Source organism: Bombina bombina, chromosome 6, assembly GCF_027579735.1.
Source record: "Bombina bombina isolate aBomBom1 chromosome 6, aBomBom1.pri, whole genome shotgun sequence".
NCBI lineage: Eukaryota > Metazoa > Chordata > Amphibia > Anura > Bombinatoridae > Bombina > Bombina bombina.
The window spans coordinates 78,128,445-78,140,949 of record NC_069504.1 but is presented as its reverse complement, the minus strand read 5'-3'; the positions used below and the strand labels follow the sequence as shown (position 1 = coordinate 78,140,949).

Genomic DNA, 12,505 nt, shown 5'->3' with positions numbered 1-12,505 from the left:
CAATAATTTGTGTGTGACAAATGTCAACATTTACTTCAATTCGCAGCCCCTTATATCATGTGACAGCCATCAACTACTAACAGACTCTTGTACACTTTTGTAAAGTCTCCTAAAACTGCATGTGCTATCCGAATCACAAACGTTTAATTTTGACTGTAGTGTCTCTTTAATAGTACATAACTTCAAAACACATCCTCATATATTTCCTTCCTTTTTTCTATTGCTTTTTCTATTGCATTAAAGAGATAAATACTTTTATATTTTTCGTTGTAATAAAAAAAGCACTCGGCAGTGGATTATACTTAAAGGGACAGTCTACACCAGAATTTTTATTGTTTTAAAAGATAGATAATCCCTTTGTTACCGTTTCCCCAGTTTTGCATAACTAACACAGTTATAATAATATACTTTTAACCTCTGTGATTATTTTGTATCTAAGCCTCTGCAAACTGCCCCTTTTTTCAGTTCTTTTGACAGACTTGCAGTCTAGCCAATCAGTGCCTGCTCCCAGATAACTTCTCATGCACGAGCACAGTGTTATCTATATGAAATACGTGAACTAACACCCTCTAGTGGTGAAAAACTGTTAAAATGCAATCTGAAAGAGGTGGGCTTCAAGGTCTAAGAAATTAGCATATGAACCTCCTAGGTTAAGATTTCAACTAAGAATACCAAGAGAACAAAGCAAAATTGGTGATAAAAGTAAATTGGAAAATTGTTTAAAATTACATGCTCTATCTGAATCATGAAAGTTTATTTTGGCCTAGACTGTCCCTTTTAAATAGGGATAATTGCACTGTGTATTCAGCATTTTAAAGGGATTTTACATTTAAAAAAAAAATTATATTAAACTTTACTTGTGAAGAGTCCATTACTACCTGTCACAGCCCCACAAGGAGGCTCTGGTCTTTATAGGAAGGCAAATAAGCAGTTTTTTCCCTTGAAGTGTTGCTAGGAGACATCTAATCTAGGTGAAGTCAGTTTATTGCCCATGCTCAGTAGGAATTTTCTGCAAAAATCATGTGGCAGTAGAACTTTATGTAATGGCTGCTTGCTTATCTTGTTGAAGTAGAGTTACCACCTTGGCCTTTTTTTCCTGGACACTTATGAGCTACACATGCTGCAGGTTAAGCAGAGAGGAACATGTATTGTGCAGTTCACCCGCACTATTCATGTGATGTCCAGAGGCACAATACATGTTCCTCCCTACGTACCCTGCAACATGCATAACTCATAAGTGTCCAGGAAAAAATGACCAAGGTGGCAACCCTAAGCTTACAGGCAGTGGCTACACTGATCATTTTTGAGTGCTCGTTTAGCAAGATTACCAGTAAGTTTCTTTTTATCTTTACTTTGATTTACCTTTTTTTTTCTTTCTACTAAAGTTTGTTTCATATCCCAGCAGTCATGAAATGTAATGCTTTTTAATAAAAATTTACATCAAAAAGTGACTTGCTGCTTCCGTCTACCTATAGGTAGCTTTTTTTATTTTTATATTGCAATCTGTGAGCAGTTCAACCTCTCAGAAGGGGGCCATTTGTCCCAAGCTTTTCCTCAGCAATGCACTCACAGTGACGCAGTTGCCAGAAGTGTATAGCATGGCAGCTTGTGTGTGGGCAGACTGCTGAGGAAAAGCTTCTGATAGGCAGAAGCACTCGCTGCTATGAGACTTTCTATTTTACGTTATCACATTTAGCCACCAATCAGCAAGTGCTACCCAGGTCTGAACCAAAAATAGGCCGGCTCCTAAGCTTACATTCCTTCTTTTCAAATAAAGATTCCAAGAGAACGAAGAAACTTGATAATAGGAGTACAATAGAAAGTTGCTTAAAATTTCATGCTCTATCTGAATCATGAAAGAAAACATTTGGGTTTTATATCCCTTTAACGACCATACGGCGCTGCTGTCCTGGGCCTCTTTCTGCCACAATCTCGCTAACAGTGGCGAGATTGTGCTATTTCTACATGCCCCACAAGTGTAGCTATGCAGAAATAGACATGCAAAGAGAGACACTCTGCATCCGGTAGTGTTAGTTTGGGAGGGTTAGGAAGGAGGCGGTTGGGCAGCCCATTGCTGGAGGGGGGAGGGAGGTGTAGGAATGGGTGGCACTGATATACTGCAGGAAACAATGCTTTGGAAGGGATAGGGGGGTTCTAGAGTAGAGAGTGGGAATAGAGGGTAGGGGAAAAGAGTGCTTGGAGGGGGGGGCAGCTACACTACAGATTTTGTTTCATGTAAATAAAGAGATGCATAGATAGAAAACTGGATACTGGCAGACAGCTACCAGTACCTAAGATGGTGGACACTAGTTAGAGTGGGAGGGTTAGAGAGCTTTTTGGAAAGTTCAGGGTCACGGGAAGGTAAGGGGTAATGCTACACTGTAGAAAATAATAAGAAAATATATTTTAAGAAGAAAAAAAAAAGAATAAAACTTCACATTGGAAGACTGTCTGCCAGTACCTAAGATAATGGTTACCAGTGTGTGTGAGGGGGAGGGGGGGAGGGAGGCTAGAGAGCTGTTTAGGATAGATCAGGGGGTGGTAGGGTAATTGCTACAGCTAAACTTAACCTTTCAAGTTACCTGTTAACCCCTTAACTTCCATTAATTTCCGAAGTGTGGTGTGCAGCTGCAATTAGTGGCATTCTAATTACCAAAAAGCAATGGCAAAGCCATGTATGCTATTTTGGAGAAGCTTTTACATCCATTTGTGTTATGACTGCACAAGCAATGTGTAAATAATTTCAGTAAGAACCCCAGAGTTTGTGAAAAAGTTAACAATTTTTTTTAACCCCTTTGCGACGGAGGACGTGCCAGGAACGTCCTATAAAAAAATACCCTTAACAACCAACGACGTTCCCGGCACGTCCTCAGGAGTTTCAAGCGTCTGGAAGCGATACTGATCACTTCCAGTCGCTTTAAAGGTATTGCCGTGATGCCTCGATATTGAGGGATCACTGCAATACATTTTTTGGCACACTGATGCAGAGAGGGCCACTCTGTGGCCCTCTCTGCATCGGCCAGTGATGGTGCTGATCGTTGGTGGGTGGAAGCAGCTGGCGGGTGGGCGGCCCATCTCTGGATCACTTCCGGCCAGCAGTGTCCGATCAGTCCCGGGAGCTCGCACAGTGGCGAGTGCACGCACAATCTGCACTTATGCTTTAAAGGTATTGCCGTGATGCCTTGATATTGAGGCATCACTGCAATACATTTTTTGGCACACTGATGCAGAGAGGGCCACTCTGTGGCCCTCTCTGCATCGGCCAGCGATGGTGCTGATCGTTGGTGGGTGGAAGCAGCTGGCGGGTGGGCGGCCCATCTCTGGATCACTTCCGGCCAGCAGTGTCCGATCAGTTCCGGAGCTCGCACGGTGGCAAGGGCACACACAATCTGCACTTATGTGCATTGCAATGCATTTGCAGTCTTGTTGGGAGAGGGAGGGTAGGAAGTTAAGCTTTAAAAGGGATCTGGGAGGGGGAGGGGTGGGGGTATTGAGGGGGGTAGCTATACTACAGAAAAATAAATAGGCAAATTATTTTGAAAAGTACCCAGAATGGCACCAAATAGTGAGAGGGGGAGGGTTAGAGAGTTGTTTGGGGGGGGGGGGGGCTCAGGGAGGTGGGGTGGTAAGGGGGGTATCCTACACTGTAGAAAATATATAATTTAAAAAAAAACTACTGGCAGACTTTCTGTCAGTACTTAAAGGGACACTGAACCTAAATTATTTCCTTTGTGATTCAGATAGAGCATGCAATTTTAAGCAACTTTCTAATTTACTCCTATTCTCAATTTTTCTTTGTTCACTTGCTATCTTTATTTGAAAAAGAAAGCATCTAAGCTTCTTTTTTGTTTCAGAACTCTGGAGAGCACTTTTTATTGGTGGATGAATGTATCCACCAATCAGCAAGAATAACCCAGGTTATTCACCAAAAATGGGCCGGCATCTAAACTTACATTCTTGCATTTCAAATAAAGATACCAAGAGAAGGAAGAAAATTTGATAATAGGAGTAAATTAGAAAGTTGCTTAAAATTGCATGCTCTATCTGAATCACGAAAGAAAAAATTTGGGTTCAGTGTCCCTTTAAGATTGCGGGGACAATTGTGGGGTGGGGGAGGGAAGAGAGCTGTTTGGGAGGGATCAGGGGGTGGGATGTGTCAGGTGGGAGGCTGATCTCTACACTAAAGCTAAAATGCTCCCTACAAGCTACCTAATTAACCCCGTCACTACTGGGCATAATACAAGTGTGGTGCTTAGCGGCGTTCTAATTACCAAAAAGCAATGCTAAAGCCCTATATGTCTGCTATTTCTGAACAAAGGGGATCCCAGATAAGCATTTTACAACCATTTGTGCCATGATTGCACAAGCTGTTTTTAAACAATTTCAGTGAGAAACCGAAAGTTTGTGAAAAAGTGAACAATTTTTTTTATTTGATCGCATTTGGTGGTGAAATGGTGGCATGAAATATACCAAAATGGGCCTAGATCAATACTTTGGGCTATCTACTAAACAAAAATATATATACATGTCAAGTGATATTCAGGGATTCCTGACAGATATCAGTGTTCCAATGTAACTATCGCTAATTTTGGGGGGGGAAATGGTTTGGAAATAGCAAAGTGCTACTTGTATTTATTGCCCTATAAATTTAAAAAAAGCAAAGAACATGTAAACATTGGGAATTTCTAAACTCAGGACAAAATTTAGAAACTATTTGGCATGGGTGTTTTTTGGTGGTTGTAGATGGGTCAAAGTTAGAAAAGTGTGTTTTTTTTTCCATTTCTTCATATTTTATAATTTTTTTTATAGTAAATTATAAGACATGATGAAAATAATGGTATCTTTAGAAAGTCCATTTAATGGCGAGAAAAACGGTATATAATATATGTAGGTACAGTAAATGAGTGAGAGGAAAATTACAGCTAAACACAAACACCGCAAAAATGTAAAAATAGCCTTGGTCCCAGACGGTCAACTAATGGAAAAGTGCTCTGGTCATGAAGGGGTTAATATGATCACATCTTTGAAATATACCAAAATGTGCCTAGATCAATACCTTGGGTTGTCTACTAAAAACCATAATTTGTATTGTTTTAAAAGATGGCTAATCCCTTTATTACACATTCCCAGTTTTGCATAACTAATACAGTTATATTAATATACTTTTTACTTATGTGATTACTTTGTATCTAAGCCTCAGCAGACTGCCCCCTTATTTCAGTTCTTTTGACAGACTTGAATTTTAGCCAATCAGTGCTGACTCCTAGGTAACTCCATGTGCGTGAGCACAGTGTTATCTATATGACACACATGAACTAACACCCTCTAGTGGTGAAAAAATGTCAAAATGCATTCAGATAGAGGCGGCCTTCAAGGTCTAAAAATTTGGCATATGAACCTCCTAGGTTTAGCTTTTAACTAAGAATCCCAAGAGAACAAAGCAAAATTGGTGATAAAAGTAAATTGGAAAGTTGTTTAAAATGACATGCCCTATCTGAATCATGAAACGTTTATTTTAGACTAGACTGTCCCTTTAATTTTGAATTTATTGTCCCCTTTTAATGTTTTCCAATCCTGACAATTGGTGCCTGTGCCTGTCCCAAACTGGCATTGGCAGGGGGGTCAGATAAGCAACAGCAAAACAATTCTTTGTCTAATCCAGTAACAAGCCTGGATTGGCTTCTCCAAATAAGTCAAGTAAGTGTGGGAGTTTGGCTATTGAATTGCAGCAAACGTATAATGCAATCAAAACAATCATACTCCGTGTGTTTAATGTGCATTTAACATACTGGTGGTTATATATAAGGCATCTTTTGTACGGATGTATTTTACATATACAGGGATATAGAAATATATTGACAGTAAACACCTTGTTGTGTTGCTATAGAATAAAGTATCCGGTCTATAAACATTTTAAGAACAAATATCTTGTTTGCTGTAACTGTCTTTCAGTAGTCAAACTCCACTCGCCTCATTAAGATTTATTTTATTTTTTTTTCCTCTCATTTTGAGTCGGCAGCTGACAGGACTAGCTACTTTCATAATGTTAAAGTTCATTGTTTTATCTTATCTGTTAAAACCAATTAAGGAAAGATTTGTATCAGGGTTAGCCTTGAAAAAGTCAGCAGCGTCCTTTTTCACTTCTGAGAATTTTGTTTTACGATTTAATATTAAAATCTCAAGGTGTTTACTTTCCATTGTAATGTGTTTTTAGTGATCCATTTTTATGCTTGAGTGTATTATTTTTTTATTTTTTATAAATAGCTCCTTTACCTTGTTTGTCAAAAGAAATAGTGCAAAGTTTTCAGTATTGGCTAAATATAAGATATGTAAACAGCAGCAGAAATCAACCTACCAGTGGGGATGGGACAGAAATAGCCTAGTCCATCTGAAAGGGTGTTCCTGCGCCTGTTTTGAATATGATTTATTTTTTATCAGCCACTTGCCTGAGTGCATTATCCCTTTAAAAACTTTAAACAGAATTAGAAACTTTAGTCTGCTTTCTCGTTGATAATTTTCTGCTTCTCATATTATTGCCATGGATTTGTCTTTTATTCCCATTCACCCCAAATTTTATTTATTTTTTGCAGTTTGATTCCCCCCTTTACCTATTTCTTTGCATGTTAAACTACACTAAGATTCTCTCAATTATCCTCATTACTATGTATCGGGGGCATATTTTGGCCTAGGCAAACAAGACCCTTGCCTAGGGCAGCAGATTGGAGGGTGCAGCACTTTTTTGATTCTCTGTTGAGAGCAGCAGGGGACCTAACTTGCACTAGCCGTCTGGCACGGATTGAGCGTCATAGGGGAAAACCATGGGCGGGTTGGTAAGAAAAATTGGCACTGACTCACAACAAGACACCGTGTCTGCTGAGCGCTCCCTTCCTCAAGGGAGTAGCTCTGCCGCCTCATGCAATTGTAATGTGGGTCTAATATTTTTGTATTATACCCTCCTGCACTCTGTCTCTATGCAAGATTGCTGGTGGTTATAGCTCTAAGAAGCTTACAGTTATGTTAGAGGTATATAATAAAAAGCTTACATTCTAGGGGGATATAATAAGGGACTGCCCATGGAGCTTACAGCTTAGAGGTATCTCTGAACCTTTAATTTATTAAGCTATAGCCTTTAGTTTTGTTGGCTTTCAGCACTTAGTATTGTGTTTGTGTTTGGGCCTGACCAAAAAATATCATGGCTGAAAAATTAGTTTTGTCTGAAAGATGTATTTCAGATTTTTTTTCAAATGTTTGAATGAATTTTGGGCATACAGGCATTTGGTTCGGACGAATATTGGATTACAATTTATCATTGTCCAATGGGAACAGCTAATATAGACAATATATGAGCACAAATTGTTCGAACAATTAAAAGAACATCTTTTTATGGTAACTAAAATCCAGCATTTAGTGCCTGACTGGCTGTCCCTTAAAGGGCCACTGTAAGTAAATATTTTCTATGCCTGTTACTAACTAACTACCCCAAATACGCTTTTTATCAATAGCATTTCATTAACATATCTCTACCGTATATCAGAAATCTTGTCTGCAAATTTAATTGTTTTCCAAACCCACTCCGTGTGTATCCTTTGCTCTGTACCAATCCGTTTACAATACCTAGGTTTCAAAATGGCGCTTTAAACACAAAGTTATTGGTTTAAGTATTTTGAACACTCATTGCTGAAAATAGTGGGCAGGATAACGTGACATCATCGGCGAATAAAAGATATAACTTTTAGAACGTTATGAAACTTTGTTTTGGAGAAAATATAGGTCAGTAGATTTTAATTAATGTTTATTAACTTTAATATGTTAGTTGTTTAGCTTAAAAATTATAACTGAAAGTAATCCTTTAAGTCAGTCATTGGTAATACTATAGCAGTATTGGACATGATTGCAAACAAAGGAGCTATTAACCAAACAATATAACTCTCTTCTGTCTTCTGTTTTTTTGACCAATGAGTTTGGCTCTTTGTATATCAAACGACTCGTATCGTCTGAAGCCTGAATGCACATCTCTAATCATTACACAGTCTCCATAAAGGATTATGAGCAAACTAGAAAGGAAGGGTAATAAATAGATTTCAAGACCATGGAACATGCTACACATGATAGCTTTGGTTAGTACATTTCTTTGTGATAGGGCTTGGCAAATCCAGAGATTAGTGGCATTCAACATTTTACTGTTATTCAACAATATTTGTAACAATGTTATACATTGTTGTATTCACTGCTGCCATATAGTGCTAAAGAAACGTGCACACTCTTGAGCCTTCCTTCAGTATGCTCTATAATAAATAATACCAGAAGTAAATTGTAAAGGTGTTATTTTTTATTATATGCTCGATTTATTTTATTTTGGCACTTATGTCCCTTTTTCATTTTCATATAAACGTATCACCTCCTAGTTTATGATTTCTTAGTTTAAAGGGACAGTCTACACCAAAATGTTTGTTTAGAAATATAGATAATTCCTTTATTACCCATTCTCCAGTTTTGCATAACCAACACAGTTGTAGTAATATACTTTTTACCTCTGTGATTACCTTGTATCTAAGCTTCTGCAGACGGCACCCTTATCTCAGGGCTATTTACAGACTTTTTTTAGCCAATCAGTGCTGACTCATGAATAACTCCATTGGAGAGTGAGCACAATATTATCTTTATGGCACACATGAACTAGCGCTGCCTAGCTCTGTGAAAAGCTATAAAAATGTTCTGAGATAAGAGGCAGTCTGTAGTGGCTTAGAGACAGGTAGAAATTTAGAAGTTTAAATTAGGGCTGGGCAATTAACCGCATATGCGGTTTTAAACCGCAATTAACTGCCGCAATGTAAAAACCAAGGGAGTCAGCATTTTTTATGGGGGGCGGGGCCTGGGGGAAAATTATGTCACGGCGATCGTGCCATGTGCAGGTCAGTCCCGGGCCACCATATACTGGTTTTGCAGTGTCCCGGAATGGAAAGCCGCCTGCCAGTGACGTCACACCCCAGGCAGCTCAGCAGAGTGATCCGCTACCTGCGTGACCTTCTCCTCGCTCGGCTCCCCGTGTGCTGCAGCAGGATAGGCTTTGGCAGGATTTCACCGCAGAGACTAATGGGGTATGTAGTTCCTATCACTAGTAATTCTGGGATATGTAGGCTTTGGCAGGATCTCACCACAGAGACTAATGGGCTATTTAGTTTTTATCGCTACTGCTTTTGGGATATGTAGGTGTCAGACGGAGCACAAGGCCACAGGTACAGCGCAGGTATTTTTGGGATGTGTATTTTTGGTACATATGGGATACGTAGGCATCAGCAGGATTTCAGCATAAGCTCTTTATAGATCACCACCCCGTGTTAGCAATTTTCATTTTTGCCCATATCGCCCAGCCCTAGTTTAAATGTTATAAAGTATATTGATGTAACAATATTGCTTGTGCAAAGCTGGGGAATGGGTAGTAAAGGCGTTTTAAAAATATTTTTAGACTGTCCCTTTAGTCACCCATTTTTTCAGTTATTGCCTCTATACTACATTGCCTCTTACACAATAACCCTCAACCCCCTACCTCACATTTCTCACAGCCTCATTACCTTATGCAGCAATGATTTAGGGAGGTTGTGCTTTAAAGGGACAGTAAATACCTTGGGGTCGATTTATTATAGGTTTCGCAAGCCTTTCGATCCCCTACGACTGCAGGTTCTCACAAGACAACCTGCAGTCCATATTTAACAAGCAGCGGTCATCAGATCCTTTTACCACCTTTAAGGTGGCGGATTTCAATCTCCCCAGTCGGAGATTGACAGCTCCTGCCCGCATGTGATTGGCTGTGTGCGGGCAGGGGACAGCATTGCACGCAAGCGCAAAATAGCGCTTGTGTGTGCAATGCTGAATTCCGCTAGAGGAATTCAGGCTGCCAGAGGCGAGCCGCAGATTGATAAATCGACCCCCTTGTAATTACAGAACATTTCTGTTGTGCTGGCTTTAAAACAAATCAGCATCCTTTTTTTTTTTCTTCTTTTTTTTTTTTTCTTCACTGTAGTTTTTCATTACCCAAACGCCACCCACCATTTGCCATATGTGGGCTTTAGTCTGCAGAGAACAAGGATAAATTAAACTTTCATGATTCAGGTAGGGCATGCAATTATAAACAACTTTCCAATTTACTTTTATTATCAAATTTGCTTTCTTCTCTTGGTATTCTTTGTTGAATGTTAAACCTAGGTAGACTCATATGATAATTCCTAAGCCCTTGAAGGCTGACTCTTATCTTGTGCCATTCATGTGGAGTTATTTAAGTCAGCACTGACTGGCTAAAATGCAAGTCTGTCAAAAGCACTGAAATAAGGGGGCAGTCTGCAGAGGCTTAGATATAAGGTAATCACAGAGGTAAAAAGTCTATTAATATAACCATATTGGTTATGTAAAACTGGGGAATGGGTAATAAAGGGGTTATCAATCTTTTTATACAATAGCAATTCTGGTGTAGACAGTCCCTTTAAGTGGTATAATACTTCATGCATTCTGCTCCACTAGCCACATCCTTCCAGGAAAATATTTTGCTCCAGACCAGTGTTTGATACACATTTGTGGTACTTGTGGGATGTCTTGGTACAGTTGAACAGTCGTATTTCCATATCCAGTAAAGGGGATGTTAAGCTACCCAAGTATTGACAAACAAAGTTATACAAAATTTAAATAGGAAGTTAAATTGTCTATCCACAGTTTTTATTGTTTTGGTTTTTTTAAATATTACTTGAAACTATTTTCTCCTTATCAAATAGTTCTTTTCAGCAAACAAAAAACAAGTGAAGGGCATATGCTGTATTTTCAAATGAGTTTCAGTGTAGGATCTATGTTGTAAAAAAGTAATACTCCATTCATTCCACCCTAACTGGTCAGATATAAAGGGTTTTCTCTACCTGAGCACACGTGAGACTGTTAAGGTTGAGCTAATGAACAGTCATAGAAAGGAAATAATTACATTGTGACCTGTTAGGGTTCCATGAGGACTGGTTTTGAGAAACACTTCATTAAACCCATTGGGGTCAAACACAAAATAAGGGAGACCAGTTACCCCCAATGGAATCTACGCAAAGGGATGATTCTTGTGTAATGCAAAATCCCATGAGAACCCCGGTTACAGCTCTATTTAGTTACTCAGCCTATATTCTCCTACAGGGGAGATCAAAATGCTTCCTTGATTCCCAATGCCATCCCCCCCTGTGCCTCCAAAAGCAGAACCTCATGCTGCACGTTATCACTATGTGTGTGACATAGCCAATCTGAACAATCTTTCATGCAGGACACAAGGTACATAGTCTAAAAATGGAGACTGAAATAAACTTAAATATCTATAGTGTGTGTGTTCTCTTACTAATGATACATTAAAAGAAAAGCAAGTAACCCATTGAAAGTTGTACATATCTGTTTTTCTTGCTTCAGTTGGCATGTTGTCACTGGCATGAAACTGCTTTTGCTTTAATGGCTTTCAAAAAAAGTAGTGATAGAATTATTATCTAGACAAGTATCCCCACTTGCTTTTCACCAAAAGTACTTTATATACACTGTTACCAATGCACCATGGAACTCTGGGTAACATATGCAAATTAGATATACAATATCTCATGCTTTTTGCTTACAATACTGTGTTCAACCACAGAAATTCACCTTTATGGAGAAGGTGCAGCAAAAATGGCTTCAAATAAAGACAACTGTTTTGTAATTTTTCACAGCAATCTGAGTTTTGTGGACTGTGTATCCAGTATCCCCCCATCTTTTATTTGTGCACATGTAATCCGTATCTCTCTTCCTCTGGGGAGAACACTTCATAGCAAGCTATGTCCCTGTCCTTGGGGATGTGTTGCATCCAACCTGGCAAACTCTGAAATCATAAACGGGTTTAAAGGGGCATTCAAGATGTGACAAAATAAAGGGACCTTGTAATTACAAAGCATTTCAGTTGTGTTGCTATTGAATAACATCGGCCAAGTCAAGACATTTTAACCATCTTGTTTTCTGCAATTTTTTCAATGGCCAAACTCCACTCACCACTTGCCTTATTTGAAGGAGCTAATCTGGACTTGAGTTTGGAGACAACAAGGATAATCCTAGTCCTATTGAAAGCATAAAGTACGTTGTTGTGCAGTTTATTTGCTAAAACAAATTAGGGAAACATGTAGCAGGGTTAGCCTTGAGAAGTCTGTAGTGTGCATTTCCAGCTATGAAAATTAGAAAATTGGTAATTTTCAGAGTAAAAATGCATGAAAATGGGGTAACATATGCTTAAATTAAAACTTTTATTTAAATAAAAAATTCAAGGTCCCTTTAAAAAAAATAGTCTAGTCAAAATTAAACTTTCATTATTTAGATAGAGCATGCAATTTTAAGCAACTTTCTAATTGGCTCCTGTTATGATTTTTTCTTCGTTTTCTTGTTATCTTTAATTTAAAAATCAAGAATGTAAGCATAGGAGCTTGCCAATTTTTGGTTCAGCACCTAGGTAGCGCTTTCTCATTGGTGTCTA

The 12,505-nt window shown here is 38.8% G+C and overlaps 1 protein-coding gene across 1 annotated transcript in view; it reads left to right on the top strand.

Annotated features, from left to right (window-relative positions):
- The window catches only part of SEPHS1 (selenophosphate synthetase 1), a 153,834-nt gene that overhangs the window by 4,422 nt on the left and 136,907 nt on the right, over positions 1–12,505 (top strand). The window lies entirely within an intron of this gene.